The following is a 23,050-nucleotide window of genomic DNA, read 5'->3' as shown; positions in this document are numbered from 1 at the left end:
ATTCTCCACGGAACAGAAAAGATCTCTCACTCCTTCCCCGTACCAATATCCCTCCCCACCCTATCTCCATACTGTTCGTCCCGGTTACTTTATTTTCCCCAGACATCATCTTGCCATTTGCCTTTACCCTGCTCGACACCCCCAAGGGAAAACATTTTGTCTTCTGCCCTATATCTCCTCTAACCCTGACCGCCCCTCCAGTGGTAGGAGTCGCGGACTAAGTCTGCGAGCTCGATAACTGAAGGTGAGGTAATTCATCCGCTTCTCGTCTCACATTTCTCCTACCTGCTATAGTCGTCCCTTGTCGAGCAAGCTTCGCTTCATATAGTTCCTGACACTCCGGTTACCCCTCACTTCTAATATCTCCAGTCTCAGCATCGTAACACCTTCAACCAGTCATAAGACCAAAATTTTCAATATTCGAAACTTTCTCAACGGCACTCCCGTTTCCCCTGTCCACGATCCAGTGGAGGAAACATTATTGAAATAAATAACTATATCTGTAACCAGAATATATTAATTTCTACATCGTCGAATCACCTCCCACAAGCTTGGACTCGTCTTGTCTGTCACTCCCGTTTCCCCTCTCTCCTGTGACCACAGAAAGCAGACAGACATCAACGGAGCCCAGCGCAAGACAAATCATAAGCTTTTGAGTCAAGCCAATGAATTTCATGCTGTCAGACAGACAAAATATATTTCAATAATAGATCAATCAATCGATCAATCAATCAATAACAAATAATAATAAAGTAGTGTGTCCACACCTGCGGAGTAGCGGTTAGCGAGTCTAGCCGCGAAACCAGGTGGCCAGGGGGCAAGTTACCTGGTTGAGGGTTTTTTCCGAGATTTTTCCTCAACCCAATATGAGCAAATGCTGGGTAACTTTCGGTGTTGGACCCCGGACTCATTTCACCGGCATTATCACCTTCGTCTCATTCAGACGCTAAATAGCCTAAGAAGTTGATTCTTTCTTTACTTGGTTATTTAACGACGCTGTATCAAGTACTAGGTTATTTAGCGTCGATGATATTGGTGATAGCGAAATGGTATTTGGCGAGATGAGGCCGAGGATTCGCCATAGATTACCTGGCATTCACTTTACGGTTGGGGAAAACTTCGGAAAAAACCCAACCAGGTAATCAGCCCAAGCGGGGATCGAACCCGCGCCCGAGTGCAACTTCAGACCGGCAGGCAAGCGCCTTAACCGACTGAGCCACGCTGGTGGCTTAAGATGTTGATAAAGCGTCGTAAAATAACCTACTAAAATAATACAGTAGTGTTGTTTCAATACACAGCATTGTGATTTTACCTGTGTTAATGATATTTGGTAACAGTTGGCAACATTGAAGGACGGCCATATCAGTTTCTTGGGAAATAATCTTATGTGAACCCCACTAAACTTCGACATCTAGGATCAAAGTACCCCGTCATAAATTCGTCGTCCTCGGTGGTGTAACGGATAAACTTGAAGCAAACTTATTGGACAATAAAACAAAACTTGGTCCAGCGCTGTGCAGTAACGGCTAGCAAGTCTGACCGTTAAAGGAGAGGACCATGGTTCAAATCTTGGTGTGCTTCGCAACACATTAAGAGCAAATGCTGCGCTCAACCCTGGACTCAATTCGCTGGCATTATCACCTTCTTTTCGTTCAGACCCTAGATAACTACTGTAATCCACACCTGTGGAGCAGCGGTTAGCGCGTCTAGCCGCGAAATCAGGTGGCCCGGGTTCGATTCCCGGTCGGGACAAGTTACCTGGTTGAGGTTTTTCCCGGGGTTTTCCCTCAACCCAATACGAGCAAATGCTGGGTAACTTTCGGTGTTGGACCCCGGACTCATTTCACCGGCATTATCACCCTCACCTCATTCAGACGCTAAACAACCTAAGCTGTTGATAAAGCGTCGTAAAATAACCTACTAAAATAAAAAAATAACTACTGCAGTTGATAACGCGTTGTAAAATAAATCAACTAAACAAAATACAAAAATGGATTTAAAACTGGTGAAACAAAGATCAAAAGGCAAACATCGCATCCCTGCCGATCACGACTGGCAGAGGGCGGCAGGCAACTTTTGTTGGCCTCTTCTCGCTGAACGGCCTTTGCAGTCAAATAAAACACGACGAGTCACAGGCGCGACGATGACGTTTAACTTCTGGACGTAGCAAAACAGAAATGATCGACCACTTGCCAACAAATTGACGTCCAATTTGTAAGTCCACACCAGCTCTATCTATTATCAGAATATTGAACCACGTGGCAGGCACATCATAGTCGTCAGCTGTGTACAAACACGAGTCCTTTGTAGTTGAGACGCAGGTCAGTGGTTCAAGTGATGTCACGGAGGGAAATGGCGTGGGAGTAGCTGTGCGAGCGGCCTAGATACCACCCGCAGAGCACGAGGCCAGACTATGTTTGTGCACGTGACGTCACAACTGCCGACTTGGATGTACGATGCCAGGTTGCAGTTCGCTACACTGGATTCTGCACGGCAAAAATAATATAGTAGCCATATCAACCCTCAACAAGGAATGTAATCACACTTGCTGTACTGGGTTCGAGTCACAGCACAACCGACCAGATATATGTTAGATTTTGGTAGTAGGATTGAAATTTTCCTAACGGCAAATTTGAACAAGGCAGACCCTTAAAGCCATGGAATATTAAGGAAGGACACCAGTTAAATTTTGGTACTTTTAAATAAAAAAAACGCATTCTCGTTTTGTAAAAAATGAATAATTAATTTCCTTTTTATGCAGGTTGGACCGTAATTAATGTAATTAATTTCAGGAGGTTATTCTTTGAGATATTTCAAACAAAGACGTTCAATGCAATTTTGCTCGTTTCTGCTTCCTTTTCAAGATAAAAATTATACATTTTGAATCTTGCATACACTACTTTTACCACTTGAATATAAGTAATTGATTAACTAGCGGACTTACTGGTGTTAATTATGTAAGTCTGTGCGGCTTACAGCTGTTTCGGTGCTTCATCACACCATCCTCAGAGCCTACTAGATCTCGGCGTCATCTCGAACTTATCTGCCTGTTATGTGGGTGCGTTTGATTGTTGAAAGGTCCATCAAATTCTCAACACACAGATCAATTTCAGTACACACACACTATTTGACTCCAATTTTCAACACCTTTCAACAATCAAACACACCCACATAACAGGCAGATAAGTTCGAGATGACGCCGAGATCTAGTAGGCTCTGAGGATGGTGTGATGAAGCACCGAAACAGCTGTAAGCCGCACAGACTTACATAATTAACACGAGTAAGTCCGCTAGTTAATCAATTACTTATAAAAATTATACTATTAGGCCTATATGAAATATTTTACAGCGTGTTTTGGGAAAGCCATTGATTTAATTCCCAATATGCTCAGTTAGTTTAAGAGAGCAGTGTATTATGACAGTAAATGACTGAAAGAATTTTAGTTTTGTCCTTTAAATGTGCAGAAATTTGATCCTTATAAATGTAACTTTGTAAAATTTCTTTGCAGAACGGAAAGTTACATTTGTTCGGTTCAAATTTCTGAACATTTAAAGGACAAAACTAAAATTCTTTCAATCATTTACTATCGTAATACAGTCCTGTGCTAAATTGACTGAGCATATTGGGAATTCAAACAATAACGTTCCCAAAACACTATGAAATGTTTCATATAAAACAATTTTTATCTCAAAGAAGCAAAAACGAGGAAAATTGTATTAAGTATTTTTCGTTTAAATATATGAAAGAATAACGCCCTGAAATTAATGACATTACTTACGGCTCACCCTGTATATGGACTAAGTCTGAGTGTTCTGTGGAGCTTGGAAGCATAAAACTACGTCATATCCAAATGGCTGCACTCTTGAATTTGAATGGCATGCAAACTTTGAAGGCTGTTTTCTCACACTTTTTCTTACATTCAAAGTGTAAAGACTCTCTCAATTGTGACGTAAGGAACTTGAACGTTTCACTGCATGCTATAAACTGTTGTTAACAAACCACAGTAGCATTTTTATAAAGTAAATACTTTCGGGATTATTCGAATTTGAATATATCTTAAAAACATTTTCTCTCTGTTTATATGTTTAAACGTATCAGAAATGTCGTAAAAAGTCATGCATGAAACTTAAATTTTGTAATAGGAGATAAAATATTTACATATTTTCAAATCTATTTTTAAAATTTTGACTAAATCAGATTCCTTTCAGTTATAAGCCCTTTTCTCTGCCATAGTTTTGTAAAAATATAGGCTATATATTTCTTTCCTTCCTTTCCCCTTTTTGTTCTCTTTATCAGCCGATGAATTTATTATCATAGCCTTTTTATTGTGGATTTTATTTAATATTCGTATTTCTTTTCTTTTTTATAATTATTTCATTACATTCCATTTTGTTATATTCTTCCTTACGTTTTCCATATTAACCATTTGTACTAAATGAGTTCCTTTTACTATATTTCAATGTATTTTACTTTCTTTTTTCTATTATTGTGTTATTTTCATGTCGTTTAGTGTCGATTTTATTATGCTATTTTTTTTTGTAATATATTAGTATTCTGCTCTTTAACTTTTTGTTAAATTTTAACTGCTTGTATACTTTTTGACCTGATAGAGTGTAAGAGAAGGCCCTATGGCCTTAACTCTGCCAGTATAAATTATTATTATTATTATTATTATTATTATTATTATTATTATTATTATTATTATTATTAAATCAAAAACCATTCATTTGACCGCAATGAAACTTACATGCGACAATACTTATAGGAAGAGAATGTCATGCACAAAATATGAGGTCTCTGCCTTAAAAAATTGTATAAAATAGAAATTTCAACCATCACTCCCCTACAAATCTATTAGCTCATAAAAGAACTTTAAAACAATGAAGAAGTTGCAGTCCGCCATGCCACCACTCGCTAGAGATTGGACTGCCTGAAGGAGTTGTGACATCTGCGGAAGTCCTTACAGTGAGGATAAGTCATCACTCTACAAGATATCAGACCGAATAATACAGATTGGTGTCCTGCTATGTTCCAACTTGAGAGAGGCAACCAAAGTAGGGGAGACTTTTGTACCTTTAGCATAGTCTACCTTTGAAGATTTTTTGTTTTTTAATTCTTTCTGCTACCTAGAGGACTCAAACTGAAGGAGATTGTAGAGAAAACAGCTAAGTAGCTCTGGTCGTAGTTTCAGGTTGATTTATTGCAAAGTGTGAATTCGTTGGACAAAAGAATTTTTTTTTAGTACCAAAAGTAAAGATTTCGTTCACTGATATATGTTTTCTAACACAAAACCAGATTGTATTTGTTACTATCCATCAAGTACGGTGTGTTCCCTATCATCTGGTGAGTAATAACATATTTTAATTTTCATGATTTATTCGAATCTCTAGTTTTCGGAGCCATATTTGTTTAAAAGTGCACCCTCTTGTACCTTTGAACATATAACATCTTGTACCATGGAACATGTTCCAAAGTACACGATACTATCGGTTTTTGTTTTTGTTTTATTTTAAGGTCATGCCACGAAGTAAGTCTGGAGTTAAGAGGCCCCCAGTTGATCCGGATGCCTTGAAGAAAGCTGTTGAAGCAGTTATTGCTCCTCCAGGAAATAAAATCTCAATCAGAGAAGCCTGCTCTGGTTTATGATGGCAAATACATCTAAATATGATTGTCAGTACTTACAGCTATATTCCCACCTATATTCCATGTGTTCCAACTTACAAGAGGGTATGTTCCAAGGTACATGAACCTGTTGTACCTTTGAACACATTACATATCCTTTCATTTTATTTTTTCCATCCTTAATAGATCCGTAAAACAGGAAACTACATACAGGAAGTTGTAGTTTGGGAATCTTCACTAATTATTTCAAGCATTTTTCATTAAAAAAATTTAATTTCCCTAAATAAAAAAAAATAAAATGTGAAAAGTGTTTAAAGGTACAACGGTCTCCCCTATTACAAAATTCGTCTTAATCCATATGAAGACACTAATCGCAAAATATATGCTAAAATCCTTGAACGGTTAAAACATGAAGAGGCTGGAGCGGAAGACAGCGAATATTTTCATCACAAATCCAAAGAAACACGACAGGCCTTCTGCAGAGCTGACATCGGCGAAAATCGAACTTCGTCACACTCGACAAGCTCGAACAAAACACAGCGCCTGTAATGCACGAACACTCGCTGATCATCTTCAGAGGGCTCCTCATATCAGTTAACAGACGTTCGCCTAGCACCATGATCTTATTATGCCTCATTTCGATTATTGTGACGCTTTATTCAGTGATCTCAGGGCGGACTTATCCCAGAAACTGCAACGTGTTCATAATGCGTGTGTTCGTTTCATTTGTAATGTCCGCTACTACGATCACATTTCGCCTTCTTTCGATAAATTATTGTGGCTGAGGTTAAATGAGAGGAGAAAGTTACATTCCCTTTCTCTCTTATACCGAATTTTGCACACCTCTACTCCTCTTACCTATCTGTCCGATTCCACAGTCTTTCTCGGTATCATAACTTAAGTACTCGGTCACAATATGACAACACGCTAGAAATACCACTGCACACATCATCTCTTTATTCTTCATCTTTCACTGTCGCTACTTCTCGTCACTGGAATTCTCTGCCGCCTGAAGTCAAGGGCTGCCGAACTTTAATTTCCTTTAAATGTAAATTAGAAAAATATCTTATGATGAGTTGCCAGACCTAAGGCGTTGCAGATATTTAATGGAATGTGTTCCACTGTATTTATTTATTTATTTTTTTTGTTTCTTATGTTTATATCTAAATCGTGTTTATTTATCACTTAACGCCAATATGTATCCCCCTGTGTTGTTTTTTAATTATTAATCTATTTTGTTGTGTACATTTTATTCAATTGTCGGTTTCTGGTTTAATTATGTAAATCCTACTTAATTGTAATCTAATACTAATATGTATACTAATGTGTTTATTTTTATCTTTAATGTGTACATTTTTTTAATTGGATTATCGGCTTCTGTTTTTATGTGATTCGTATTTGATTCTAGCAAAATTAATATGTATTTCACTAACCTATGTTTATTTTTATTTTATGAGGTAAATTTTATGTAACTACCTCTTTTGATCTCATTATGTACCTAAATTGTATCAGTATGTAATTACTTAATTCCGATCCAGTTCTATGTTCAACTGTGTAAGCAAGTTTTAATCCTGGTTGAGTGTAAGAGAAGGTCTTACGGCCTTAACTCTGCCAGCTAAATAAAGCCATTATTATTATTATTATTATTATTATTATTATTATTATTACTATTATTATTATTTATTTCACTAGTAAATGCCTATTTGCTTAAAAATACCTAAAATTTCCCTAATTATCCATAGTATATACTATACTTGAATTTATTGATTATTCTATCGAATTTTTTTTTATCTGCAATTTGTTTCTTTTTTATCCAGCATAGGACAGTGATATAGAACTATCGATAATTCTGTCACCAGAGCGCGGAGAAATCTAATAATTTAAAATCAACCAATAAGAAAAAAATGTATTTCGAAAGCCGCATGAATCATTGGTGGTAGTTGACTAGGGTAGTTGTTTTAAACTGTGTATCCGTTTTGTGAGTTTGTGAGTTGAGTTTTCAGCTGTAATGCGTGAAGTATACCGTGGAGATATGCCAAAGCAAAAGTCATCAGAAGCACTGATTGGAAAATACATGGACATTACTGCGTTCCCACTGGTTTGGTCCCCAGCAGAGATTGGATCCCTGAAGTATTGCCCCATCACTTCATGTGAAGTGGAAGGGAGTTTCTCCCACTTTAAGAACATTCTTACAGACAATAAACATCAGTTCTCATTACAACAGTTGGACGAATATTTAGTTATTCACTGGCATAATGACATTCCTATAACAACAAGTGTATTATACTACGCTATGGTTGTATTAGCCATTAAGAATTAGAAATTGTTAGCGCCTTTTTAAATGCCTATTTTCGAATTTTGAATGCCTATTTTGCCTGCCTATTTCAACTGTTTTTAGTGCCTAAAAATCCGCAGCTTGATGATCACAATCAGTGTATGTATCATTAGATTGCTGAGCCAGCAGCGTTGACCCGCTGGGGACCTGAAAGGTCACGCACGCTGATCCGATAATGTGAGGACTTGCGGGGCTTCGCCTTAAAAGCTTGTTTCTTTTAGTACCGATATACATGGCCAGATGTCACTGCTCACACTGGGTGGATTTGCTGTCTTTGTTGAATAACGCTGTCCCCTCACATTTCACATGTTCAGTTTTGATCATAGCAATGCTGGGCACATCACACCGTATTCTGGGATTTCACAGTTCCTAGGTCTTACAACAGTTTTCAAACTCAATTTATCCGACATTTCGGAAGTACTTACAACTCTACTGGGTGTTCATTTCAAAGTGTGTCATGACGTCACTATTGATGAGTCAGCGATTTGAAGCGAGTTTCAGCTTTTATGTCAGAGAGTTTGCCTATTAATCAAGGCATTCAATCTGAACTTGAGAACGTGTACGGTATACTTGAACGTCGTAGCAACAGATGGCGGTCTGTACGGTCTGTGTGCTACCATAACCTCTTTCGAACTATATTTTGCGAAGCCAAGTCGTACGCAGGGTATTTGTTATCATAGGTTGCGTACGGCAACATTCCACAACACAAATCAAATGCTCCGTGTCCATGTTGACCGTCCAAGTTAATGTCAACAAATACGTAAGTAATCGTCTTAACCCTCTCCCCATATCCCGACAATAAGAAAAAACTCACCTCAGTACGTGTTTCCAAACAGTTCACATTCCTGCCACTACCGGCGTCACCGTACGTATCGGTAAGTACTCTTCAGAATGAACGCCGTACTTGCTAGGCAACTTCTCTCGCACATAGGTAATACGCCTCTGCGGAAGTGTAGGAAGATTGAATTCTCTAGGCTCATCGACTAGCCACATGACGGCATACAGCGAGCCATGACACACTTTGAACTGAACACCCTGTAGTAGCAAGGCCAGCGCATTTAGCTGGGTGGTTACCAAGCACAACGCACCAGCAGAGACGTCCCTGAGGACGCCACCTGTACCTACTGCTTCCAAAAACAGACTACCCTGTCATTTATGAAAAGCTAGTGACGGGGAAAGCAATGCCATAACTGTGGCTCACACAATTATGCGACGATGAAAATGAAACGCGGTCCGGGAAGTCTTTGCAGCTACAACACAACTTTTCAAAATGATCTGCGGATATAGAGGACGGATAACAAGGGCGAATTACAATTTAAACTCAGACCGCCATGACAAGACGTGCAGCTGAACACTTCAAGGGGAAACTCTAGATAAAAGAAGTGAAAATTTTAGGATTTTTTTTCGCCCCTTAAAACACTATTACTAGGCCTATGTGTACTTTCACCTTGCCAAAGGAATTTCTCCAGTTCCACTTCTAAGTTGATTTAAAAAATGATTTCCTAATATCTGTGACGTAACCCATTTCAATACAGTTTAATTTGAAGCCAATTTCTCGTAATTTACATTTTTTTTATATATATTTTAGACCATACTTTTACAGTAAATATTATCCAATGCTAATTACATTTATACAGTACGCAGAGAATACACGGACAAACATATCTAAATATTCAAGGTTGAAATAATGAATAAAAGTCGGTTTTATTGCTTTTTATTATTAAAATTGTATGAATTTTAAACTTTAAAAAATTCATATCTCAGAAACTGACATATTATACGAATCAAATCCAGGCCCAGGTTCTCCAACATATGGAATGCAAACTCAGCTGTAAAAATTACACAGAGTTGAATGGTAATTGATGTATGAAAAGTATGGCTTAATCAAAAGATTGCATCAAATATTAAAAAATTCTCGAAGAAATTATCCAATTCCTATGAAATTTCGTAGAATAGTATTACTGATTAGCATAATTACTCTTTAAAAATTTGGTTACATTTACCCGATTAGCCCAATAGAAAAAAGTTTCAAAATTTACAAGAGTGTCTCCTTCAAACAGCGCTCACGGAATTAAAATCATTACTAACAGTCGGTTTCTCGAACAACATCTACATATCCATCAAAGATAATCACTCTGCAAGGATTATGTACGAGTTTCTCGAACGTTCAGTAGGCCTAACTTACTTACTGGCTTTTAAGGAACCCGGAGGTTCATTGCCGCCCTCACATAAGCCCGCCATTAGTCCCTATCCTGAGAAGATTAATCCAGTCTCTACCATCATATCCCACCTCCCTCAGATCCATTTTAATATTACCTTCCCACCTACGTCTCGGCCTCCCCAAAGGTCTTTTTCCCTCCGCCCTCCCAACTAACACTCTATATGCATTTCTGGATTCGCCCATACGTGCTACATGTCCTGCCCATCTCAAACGTCTGGATTTTATGTTCCTAATTATGTCAGGTGAAGAATACAACGCGTGCAGTTCTGTGTTGTGTAACGTTCTCCATTCTCCTGTAACTTCATCCCTCTTAGCCCCAAATATTTTCCTAAGAACCTTATTCTCAAATACCCTTAATCTCTGTTCCTCTCTCAAAGTGAGAGTCCAAGTTTCACAGCCATACAGAACAACCGGTAATATAACTGTTTTATAAATTCTAACTTTCAGATTTTTTGACAGAAGACTAGATGATAAAAGCTTCTCAACCGAATAATAACAGTCATTTCCCATATTTATTCTGCGTTTAATTTCCTCCCGAGTGTTATTTATGTTTGTTACTGTTGCTCTAAGATATTTGAATTTTTCCACCTCTTCGAAAGATAAATCTCCAATTTTTATAGTTCCATTTCGTACGATATTCTGGTCACGAGACATAATCATATACTTGGTCTTTTCGGGATTTACTTCCAACCCTATCGCTTTACTTGCTTCAACTAGAATTTCAGCGTTTTCCCTAATCGTTTGTGGATTTTCTCCTAACATATTCACGTCATCCGCATAGACAAGAAGCTGGTGTAACCCGTTCAATTCCAAACCCTCTCTGTTATCCTGAACTTTCCTAATGGCATATTCTAGAGCGAAGTTAAAAAGTAAAGGTGATAGTGCATCTCCCTGCTTTAGCCCGCAGTGAATTGGAAAAGCATCAGATAGAAACTGGCCTATACGGACTCTGCTGTAAGTTTCGCTAAGACACATTTTAATTAATCGAACTAGTTTCTTGGGAATACCAAATTCAATGAGAGTATTATATAAAATTTCTCTCTTAACCGAGTCATACGCCTTTTTGAAATCTATGAATAGCTGATGTACTGTACCCTTATACTCCCATTTTTTCTCCAATATCTGTCGAATACAAAAAATCTGATCAATAGTCGATCTATTACGCCTGAAACCACACTTCCACATGTATTATGTAAACAACTTCCCAAGCAGATAGTTTGGAATATGAGGAAGTTGAGTTACATACAAACACATTAAGCACGGAACATTCTGTAAATCACTCTCAGAGGTCAGTTTTTGTTCCTTCTTTTAGCTAAGGTAACAGTACGCAAGATTTAATGCAAGCATTGCTACAAGCAGATATTAATAGCGAGAAGAAGTTAACATGTATAATGAAAAAAATAGGTACACTAAATACATAAAACAGAAACAATAATTTCAAAGGATGTGGGTTCGGTTTCTGAAAAGAGAGTGGGGATAAATTCCGATCCAGAGACTTGAAATGTGATCTCGCGTCCAGGTTTACTTACCAAAGATTTTATGCCCTCGACTGGTTTTGAAGCCACGCACACACTGTCCTAATCAGTACAAGGCGTCGAACAAAAACCAATTTTACTGTAGGAAATAAAATTGTGCGTAGTCCGCCTATATGTTTACATCCAAAATAAGGTATGTGCAAGATATAAATATATCACAGCCTCACTCGAGAACGGTAAATTCACACCAACCAATTGACAACACTTTGTTGAGAACATATTATGAAGACTGCGATGCGACGAAGAGACAGCAGCGGAAAGGGGCAGAACGCGAGCACGAGAGACTGAGTGAATGACCATGAGATTGTGAACGTGAGAGGATGGGCGACAATGAGACATTATGCATCAGATGTGAGTTAAACAATGAGAATGAGTGTGACTGCCAAGGAGTGGGTGACAATGAGATTGTGAACGTGAGAGGGTGGGCGACAATGAGACATTATGCACCAGATGTGAGTGAAACAATGAGAATGAGTGTGACTGCCAAGGAGTGGGTGACAATGAGATTGTGAACGTGAGAGGGTGGGCGACAATGAGACATTATGCACCAGATGTGAGTGAAACAATGAGAATGAGTGTGACTGCCAAGGAGTGGGTAACAATGAGATTGTGAACGTGAGAGGGTGGGCGACAATGAGACATTATGCACCAGATGTGAGTGAAACAATGAGAATGAGTGTGACTGCTAAGGAGTGGGTGACAATGAGACAATGAAGTGTGAGCGTGAGACGGAAATAGAGTGGGTGACAAGTGAGTGCAATAGATTGGGATTTCAGCTGACAGTTCGCAACAAGAATTGACGTCCCAGGTGCTGCGGGACGCAGTCCTTCGTAGACGAGTTAGCGGTACAGGGAGAGGTCATCAGTGAGGCGCCTCCCCTGTCGATCGACGCTTCATTTCCTGGACGCAGATTGCCCCACAGATTACTCTGCCGTCGTATTGCGCAAGTTAAATTTAGCAACTTCCGCCCTCGCCCACCTGGCGCTCAGCACGGCACATTACTTTGTGACCTGGATCTAATCGCTGTGCAGAAAAGAAAACGTTTTCCCAAATATATAACGTCCACTTTAAACCACGTACTGCTGGCTTTTCAGACGCGATGCAAGACAAAGCAGAAGTCTTCATCATCCACGTGGTTGAGCAATTGTCAGCCCAGGCCCCTTGAGCTGCTGTGCCATCCAGTTCAATCTGTTGTAGCTGTAACCTTCTCCCGTTACAATTCGCAGTTCCTCTAACAAGGGAACGTCCCAGGTCGCAGTGCTTCAATTTAATGAAAATGCATATTTAAACTAATTTTCATTCGTTAAGAAACATGGTGATACTTGTTCGTTCCGCTATTTCCTCGTTTACGAAATACAATTAATTTGAAAATCTTTGCTACTTATGCCGCTTCTTGCGCGCATTCGGATCCTCACAGCTCCGCGACACCGCACCAATGCTCTAGTCAAGTTTCTTTCTCTAAACCCACATTAATACAGCAGTAGTGCAGTCCATGGCATCTGTCACTCATTCGAACACTGTCCAAATCCGTAGGTATACAGCTGGAAGTCTAGGAACTGTCTTCAGTTTGAAAGTTATAGTCAAAATCCAAACGTCATACTGTGAATCTGGCTTTGGACTGCTTGCATTGTGATACAAACAGTAGAACGTAAACTAAATGGATGGTTCACGTGAAGTACGGGGTGAGGGGGAAGATAAGTCTGGTGATTATCAGCTGTGTTCATCAGGGACAGTCGTGTCGAAATACGAAATGCTAAGGCCCATTCACATCCGAGCGGTCAAGTGGAAGGAGGGATATTTTACAGTCTGCTTCCAAATTGAGCTATGTTTATTTTAGGATTAATACAGTATTTTGAATTAACATTGCTGTGTATTTTAAGTGAATAATTACTTAATAACAGCTGAAAGGGAAGAAAATGTTCGCTGACGTAAGTATTAAGTTCACAACATAATTATATACTTTCGTTACTTCTACTGGGAAGTCGCCCTGGGTGACACAGGCGGTATAGCGCTGGCCTTCTGTGACCGAAGTTGCGGGTTCGATCTCGGCCCAGGTCGATGACATTTACATATGCTTAAATGCGACAGGCTCATGTCACTAGATTTAGTGGCATGTACAACAAATTCCACAATTTGGGACATCTGGCCGAAATCTACAGCTGACCACAAGGATCCAGAATACAAAGCAGAGGTTAAATGAAAAATACAATATGATTGCGGAGAGAATACGGAACAATGATAAATTTAAAAATAAAGTACAATTTGATTTCGGAGAAACATGAGATGAAAATACATTGAAGAGTAATGAAATGAAGTAGAAAAAAATACATAGTATTATACAAGTGATTGTGTAAAATGGATAATGAATCTCTCAATACCATTACACAAATTTTGTTAATATCCTCATTAGAAAATTTAAGAGAAAGGAGAATGGTTTTGGTTAACTTAAATGAAGTTCCCCTAGCGCCAAAAAGAAGTCCTTTCACTTCCCATGTATTAATATTCATTTTGTATCTCTCACTGAAGTGAGGAATACATTGGTTGTAAACAGACTTCTTTTCATCGTTAACGTTATTGGCTTGTTGATCATCCTTCTCAAAACGGACAGTGGGGTCAAGAATGAGGCTTCTTTGATTCCGGCCAAATTCCGGCACACCGGCGACGCTGATATAACTTCGGCAGTTGCGACCGTCGTTAAATAAGACATAATTTAATTTAATCTACTGGGAAAGTCCGTGATTCAGGTAGCACAGAGGTTTCCCCTGTGACAACCCAACAACACTAGCGGCATCTATGAACCAAGCTGGAAGAGTGGGGGATTTCTTCGCCGGGGCTAGAACCCGGGTCCGGATCACTCTTGGGTCCTGCAAGAGCCATTATTGAGCAACCTTCCTGCGTCGACTGGGTTCCTCGGCTGGCATTTTGGACGATTCACAGCAGAATGGCGTCCATGGCGAGACGGCCTAGAGCGACGCTCACAATCGATACGCCTTGCATCGCTGCAACCCACCTGCCCCGAGTACACAGCGTGTCCTCCAACAAGCACGGTGCTTGTCCACTCCACTCTCAAAACACATGCTCTTTAATTGCACTGGATTAAAGATGTAACGTCGCAAAAAATAAAGAAAAACGTCAGCTGCCGAGTTCTCAGACGGTCTTCTGTCATCTATTTGTAGCCTTCAAGCGGAAAGGGTGGCTTCTAGCATGCCATTTATCAATCTGTCTGTATATAATGACTGCTGATAAAAATATTGGACGGGTGTTGAATACAAGCTGGTTCAAAATGTTCTTGTAAAATGCCAAATTTAATTTTTTATTTTTTTTTATTACGTTCCATTTGTTATATTTTTCGTTACGTTTTCCCTCTCACGAATTAGTACTAATCGGGTTACTTACGTCACATGTTTATTTTACTTTTCTTATTATGGTATTATTTTAATTTTGTATAAGGTCAATTTTGTCATTGTTTTATAATAATATTAGTAATTTGTTCCTTTTAATGTTTATTAAATGTCATTGATTGTGTATTTTGCGATCTGGTGGAATGTTAGACAAGGTTCTATGATCTTAACTCCGCCGGTATAAATAAATCAATCAATAACTAAATAAATAAGTAAAAAATTAAAGAAGTAAATAAGTGATTAAGGATATGTCTAATTCGAACAGAAAAAAAAAATATATTTTTTTAATACGACAAGCATGGTTTCAGAGATACAATATTTTGATATACAATGATATTATGATGAGATTTGTATTACATGGGGTTGGTATTACTTAATCAGGATTGTAATAGCATCATAACAACATTAAAATATCATTAAAAGCTTTGTTCTTGTTAGTTGTAGATACCAGCAGCATTATACTGTACAGGCGACTCATATAAACGTTCACTGCTGTAACTACTGATATAAAAACACAAACATGTGCAATCACCTCGAACTGTAACTATGGGAGAATGATTTCTGTCACAGTAAATGTTGAAATGCCTTCCGTCTGCATACAAACACAACTGTACCCGTTGCACCACATTCTCTGGCGTTCTTAGAAATGTATTTTAATAATTTCCTGATGTCTCGGAGTTGACAAATGTGCGCGGTCTATTCCTATACACTCTGTCCTTCTGTTAGCCCCACAAACAGAATTTATTTATTTATTTATTTATTTATTTTTTATTCATTTATTTATTTATTTATTTATTTATTTATTTATTTATTTATTTATTTATGTATTAATTTATTTATTTATGTATTAATTAATTTGTTTATTTACTAATTTACTTACTTATTTGCTTATTTATTTACTTACGTATTTATTTACTTACGTATTTTTTACTTATTTTTTTACTTACGTATTTATTTACTTACGTATTTATTTACTTACGTATTTATTTACTTATTTATTTACTTACTTATTTATTTACTTACTTATTTATTTACTTACTTATTTATTTACTTACTTATTTATTTACTTACTTATTTATTTACTTACTTATTTATTTACTTACTTATTTATTTACTTACTTATTTATTTACTTACTTATTTACTTACTTATTTATTTACTTATTTATTTACTTACTTATTTATTTATTTACTTATTTATTTATTTACTTATTTATTTATTTATTTATTTATTTATTTATTTATTTATTTATTTATTTATTTATTTATTTACTTATTTATTTATTTACTTATTTATTTATTTAATTACTTATTTATTTGCTCACTTATTTATTTATTTACTTATTTACTTATTTATTTATTTTCTTATTTATTTATTTACTTATATACTTATTTATTTATTTACTTATATACTTATTTATTAAATTATTTATTTACTCATTTATTAAATTACTTAATTACTTACTTACTTTATTTATTTATTTAGGTATTTATTTATTTATTTACTTATTTTTCAAGAATTGTACTTTGGAAATGTAGAAAATCTACCTGATAACACTTTAATATATTTAATTTCACTACAAAACTTCCCATAAAAATTCACCTGTCCAAAACGCTACGAAATGCCAAATCTCCAAATGTTTAATTAAAGCTGGTGGAGGAGGTGTGACAAGCCAACAGCTGTACAGCTTGACAGCCGTTTAGGGAATAAGAATTGCTGCGACTTCAGGCAGTCACTCGTAATTGCGTCGAGCTAACAGCTTCAAATTAAGAATCACTCAGCCATAATGACGAGCTTCAGCGTGCGTGCACGGCGGCAGTTTGCACACACGCGACCAAACCGCTCTGCAAATAGATGAGCACAGGGCTGCCCTGCCTCTATTGCAGTTTAAAAACTAGAGATAGAATTAGACGCGGTGAGGAGTAGCGCATCAGGCAGGCGTTTGCCTCCACAGAGGCCGGTGTGGACTGGCCTACCAGCGCCATGCTCCTGTTACATCAGTGAGGATCGGAAGATTTCTATCTTAGAGACAGAAGATTTTGATAAATTATTACACTTAATTTCCTTGTAGCTTCCGGGTGTAAGGCCATAAGTTTCTTCTCCGTGTAGTTCTAGCATTATTCTCACTTCCTTATCTCTCCTGCAGATTATCCTCAACATTGCTGTGCTGTCAGTCCACTGCTGTTCAGTGGTTCTTGTTTCAAGACGACAGCGATTCCTTACACAGGCGGTCACTCACTTGCGCTAGACTCCTTATTTCTCTTCATCGTCTCCTAATATAATAATAATAATAATAATAATAATAATAATAATAATAATAATAATAATAATAATAATAATAGCCTAATGTGTCCCTTGAAGGGCAAAGGCCTCCTGCGGTTAGCTACTCCGCGTTAGATTGTGTCTGGTTGAAGTTGATTTCGCTGTCACTTTGATTAATTTGATTTCACTCACACTTCGATTATATTGAATGCACTTTCACTGAGTCAACTTGGGATGTAGTTTGTGGCTGGCACTGTCTTCATTTGTAGTCGCCTTCCAATTGTTCTCCATGTTCCCCTGCTTCTTGCTATTCTGGACCATTGCTGACCTGCTTGTGTTGTGTAGAAGTCTGCCCACCTCTTCCTTGGTCTGCCTCTGTGCCGGTCTCCTGTGCGCGGGTCCCACATGGTGGCTCTGTATGTCCATCTTTCGTCTTTCATCCGCGCGATGTGGCCTCCCCACTTCCACTTCAATTTGTTTGCTCTTTGTGTGACGTTTGTTGTTGATGCCATTTGGGACAGCGACTCATTGGAAATTCTGTCTGTCATAGTTATTCCCAATATCTTTCGTTCCATTTTCCTTTGGCATATTTCTAGCGCATTCATCTGTCTGTTTGTTGTCGACCATAGTCTCCTAATACGTTAGATTTATTCCTGACTTGTGAGCCGTGTATGCCGGCTCAGTCAGCGAGGTCGGCTCGCATCCATCAAGCCATCTTTTTCAACGGGTATTCCTTTCATATCCGTTACGTCTACCGAGTCAGATGTTGAAGGTGATTAGGGATTTGACCAACATGGCGCGTTGGAAGCGAGCAGAAATAAGCCAAGGCTGGATATTAATTAGTATGTAATAAAATATACGGTAATAGAAAATACAAGCAAGTATAAATGTAACATATCGCTGGCTCAATATTACAAGGTTCTATGTCTATATCGGAAACAAGCTATAATCTCAGAGAACGCGATGACATTAAGATTAATTAAAACATCATTTGAAAAGACAAATCAGTTTTGCGGACCCCAAGAGTCCTCGGATCACAGTTTGAACCTCTGTAGGGAATGCCTCGCTCAGCTCTCGTATTCCTTCGCAACTTACCGAAAACACTGTTTGAATACGTACGGCACAGAAGGAACCTCTGCAAACACAGCGAACACTGAACCTGCTGTAAACATGTCCCCTGTGCAAACAGCCTTCGCATTACTACAGCACAATACAGCTTTCTTCATTTCCTACTGGGAAAATAAACTAGATTCAGGTCCATATATTACTAAGGAGCGGATTTCTATGTAATTAAATATTATTTTTGCGTGTGATAAAACACAATTAACAAAGTTAAAAATTCCGAACATGAAGTTTCAATAATTTCAAGGGAAAAATTGTTCCGGGGCCGGATATCGATCCCGGGACCTCTGGTTGAACGTACCAGCGCTCTACCACTGAGCTACCCGGGAACTCCACCCGACACCGTCTCAACTTTTCCCTTTATATCCACACAACTCGCGTGGGCTGACGAAACGACAGAGACCCACAACGAGTGCACACAATCTCTGTGTGACTCTGCTTTGCAGGGAGCTTCACCTGAAAGACTAGATTTGCATGAAGTTTCAAGTTTAAAACCCGAACTTTATTTCACATAAAGACACATATTTTCACAAAAAAATTATGTAAATGCATATTTTCAGGAAATCTATTATAAACACATAAATCTTGGAGTTTTTTAATTTAAATAATTTTTACAAGAAATTTTAAACACTTTATGCCACTCAGAAGCACGTTATCTTTTTAAGAATTCTTGGTTGCTTCGTGTTTCTAAGCGCTGTGTGGTGTATCCGTGATCCATTTTTGTAATAGCATCGCCTCAAGTTCTGAGAACTGCTAGGCAGCATATCAGTGTTATTATTAAAGAATAAATTAACATGGACAACACATAATTAGGAATGTTTATTGTTGCTGAAGATGATTTCATTCCACGCTTTATTTGTGAAACACATCAGATAAGAGCTCGGATATAAACATTATTTAATTGAAACAAATCTCTCGCCTCTCGCTCATGTCTATCAAGTAAGGCAATATATCTTGCTGTGATTCCCTGTTACCGGGCTTCGTCAATCGATATCCTTCAAGATATACTGAAAGATGGTTGTTTAAAAAACGATTTGGCTTTCCTACTAGCAAATCTAAGCTTTTTGTGTGACATCATAAAAAACTCGAAACATCCAAAAACCTGTTGTCTGAAACAGGGAGGTGCGTGCCGTGAAAATTAAACTAGACTCGCTACCAGGTTCAGAAGTACAAGTACTAAGGGACAAATTCCAGAATGTGTTTGGGAGAAACAGTGGATATAAAAATGTGTAAAGTTGCTCAAGTATTGGACGGTGTGCCTGTAGGTGAAATTGACGGTGTATGTGTTAGTGACATTCCTCTCTTTAAATATGCACGTCTGACGTCCTGTGATGTGGAAAGATCGTTTTCACAGTATAAGTCGTTGTTCAGAGATAATCGGCATGCATTTGTGATGGAGAATTTGAAGATGACCTTTGTTGTTCACTGCAATTCTCGGCCAACTACTAGCACTCAAGTGTGGTTGGTGAGTTCCTAGTAACATTTTTTTTCCAAGCTAAGTAAGGTATTTTTGTCATACTTAAAAAAAAAAAATTTTTTATTTTTAGCAAATATTTTCGTACTTTTTAGCACATAAAAATAAATATATTTAAATTTTTATCACATACAAATCCGCTCCCTATACATTACATTCCTTAATTGGAATGATACTCAGTACTAGTCTAGAAGCGATCGACGGCATGCAGATGCTGAGCTGTCCGCAGTCACAACTTGGAGGCCGGCCGTGACTGATGTGAATGCAACCCATCGTAACATTGTAACACTGCATGGGTCAACGAAGATCGTCTTGGTGAAATGTATATCTTCAGTCAAAGTTCTCTACGAGTAAACACAGAGCTGTGACGTCACAATCTTAACGGAGGAAGGCGAGGTCGAAGACGGCACAACTTCCTGCTCAGCATTTAGACCCAACAATCCGAAAGCAGCGCAACAACGGGGGAGGGGGTAAACATTTCCCCCCTTGATTGTCTTCATTGATGTCGTCATACAACATAGTCCTTATCAAGTTCTACTTTGTTCATTATTTACACTTCACTTAAGGCTGTTTCTTTCAGGAAGCATTGCCAGAATTTCATCTTCAATTTGTCCGATGATCTCTCTTACAAATTCTGAATGGTCCTTCGTGTGGCATTTCTACATCCCTTTCCGTTGTCGTCGCTCTGACCCGTGGAACTTCACTGCCTCAACACATTAAGAGCTGGACCCTGGAGTCTGGCATTATCACCTTCATCTAACTCAGACGCTAGATAATCATAGCAGTTGAAAAAGCCTCGTAAAATAACCAATTAAAAAAAGATCTGTCTTGTAAATGTTGTCTTCGTCCAAAGTTATGTTAACCAGGTCTGTTATCTTGTTAAAATATCACTCCTATCAACATTTCTCATAGGATAAAATGTGTCGGAAATATTTTAAAGCAACTTTGTTATGTACCTAATAATCCCCTAAAAATCAGCAACTAGGTAGATGAATAATTTTAAGGGAAAAATTGTTCCGGGGCCGGGTATCGATCCCGGGACCTCTGGTTGAACGTACCAGCGCTCTGCCAACTGAGCTACCGGGGAACTCCAACCGACACCGTCTCAATTTTTCCCTTTATATCCAGGGAGCTTTACCTGAAAGACTAGGTTTGCGTAATATATATGTCACTGTGCACGTTAACAGAAAACCACAATTCCAAGTCACACAGAGTTTGTGTGCACTCGATGTGGGTCTCTAGCGTTTCGTCAGCCCACGCGAGTTGTGTGGATATAAAGGGAAAAATTGAGACGGTGTCGGGTGGAGTTCCCGGGTAGCTCAGTTGGCAGAGCGCTGGTACGTTCAACCAGAAGTCCCGGGATCGATACCCGGCCCCGGAACAATTTTTCCCTTGAAATTATTCAAATCTGCTTTACAGGGAGGTTTACCTGAAAGACTAGATTTGCATGAACTAGGGAGATATTTACTGCAGGCATCCTTATAATTCCCCTTTCAAAGGAAGTGTTTTGAATATTATATAGCCTGCAATCTAACTTATGTTGCATACCAATTTTCTCCTATAATACAACGAGTGCCGATAGTTTTCCGGCAATTTAACTGAGCTTAATGAATGCCTTGAAATAATTATTTAATGACAACAAACATGACTTTAAAAAGGAAAATTAAGTTATGTGACGATAATTGAAGCGTCGTCGGCTGGAACAACGTTGTAAGTCACAAAATTTTCATTCAGCGTGTTTCCGTGTAATAATGTTGTATGTCATGTTACCTTGCTCTACTCTTTGGCTTGCAACTGTCCATCAATGCTGTACGTGAAATTTGTCCACTCCAAAGTTTACTACCCTATGAGAACAATGTTGTACGCGTACACATTTTTGCAGCTCCTGTAAATTTTACCAAATGTAACTTATAACGTTGTTCCAGCCGACGCTTCAATAGATTATTGTCACGAATTATATCCGACAAAATAATCCCAATGCGAACAACTGTAAATCTGAACAACTAAACATTTGAGATTATAATAACAGAAAAACAGTCGAATTGAAGCAGAGATGATGAGAATAAAAGCCTATTTGGAATAAAAATAACTGAACATCTGAAGTTATAACAACACTTTCTTTTGAACCGTTTTATCAATTTTGTTTACAATTATAATAAATTATTGTCACGAATTGTATCCGACAAAATAATCCCAATGCGAACAACTGTAAATCTGAACAACTAAACATTCGAGGTTATAATAACAGAAAAACAGTCGAATTGAAGCAGAGATGATGAGAATAAAAGCCTGTTTGGAATAAAAACAACTGAACATCTGAAGTTATAACAAACCTTTCTTTTGAACTGTTTTATCATTTTTTTTTTTTTTTTACAATTCATGTTGAAAAATGTTCAGCTAAGCCTAGTGTTAATAACATATATCAAAATATGATTAATTATTTTTCCGTCAATATGGCTTAAGCACTGAATTATATATGAAAGAAAAACATATGAAAGAAAATATTGATGTGTTACATCCTATTTAATCTTGATACAACACATCAATATTTTCTTTCATATGTTTTTCTTTGATATATAATTCAATGCTTAAGCCATATTGACGGAAGAATAATTAATCATATTTTGATATATGTTAGTATGTTTCATCATTGCTTATCTATAATTTTGAACGTGTTTAATTATACTGTAAACCATTTGTACTTACAGTAATTAATTGTGCAATTATTGTAATTAATTATTGCTTCACGTTGAGACTGCGAGTCTGACGTCATGGTTTGATTGCTGATACATCAAAACAGAGACAATACAAATAAAACAAATGAACGTAGGAGGAAAAGCTTTTAACTATCAGTGTAATTCGATTCTGATTGGTCAATATAGCGTCAGTGACCTCGTTCATTGACTGAGAAACGTTTGCATGGGTTGTCAAAGAAATCTGTTCTGGATTATGGAGAGAAGGTACCAAACGTGCAGAGAGCGCGGAACACAGAAACAAACGTTTTAAAAAATGCGATTTTCGGACTCAAAATAGTTCATTAAACATGTTAACACCATTTTTTTTTTTTTGCAAAAGCGA

This window comes from Periplaneta americana, chromosome 2 (genome assembly GCF_040183065.1).
Source record: "Periplaneta americana isolate PAMFEO1 chromosome 2, P.americana_PAMFEO1_priV1, whole genome shotgun sequence".
In the NCBI taxonomy this organism is placed as follows: Eukaryota; Metazoa; Arthropoda; class Insecta; order Blattodea; family Blattidae; genus Periplaneta; species Periplaneta americana.
Note: the sequence above shows the minus strand (reverse complement) of the source record.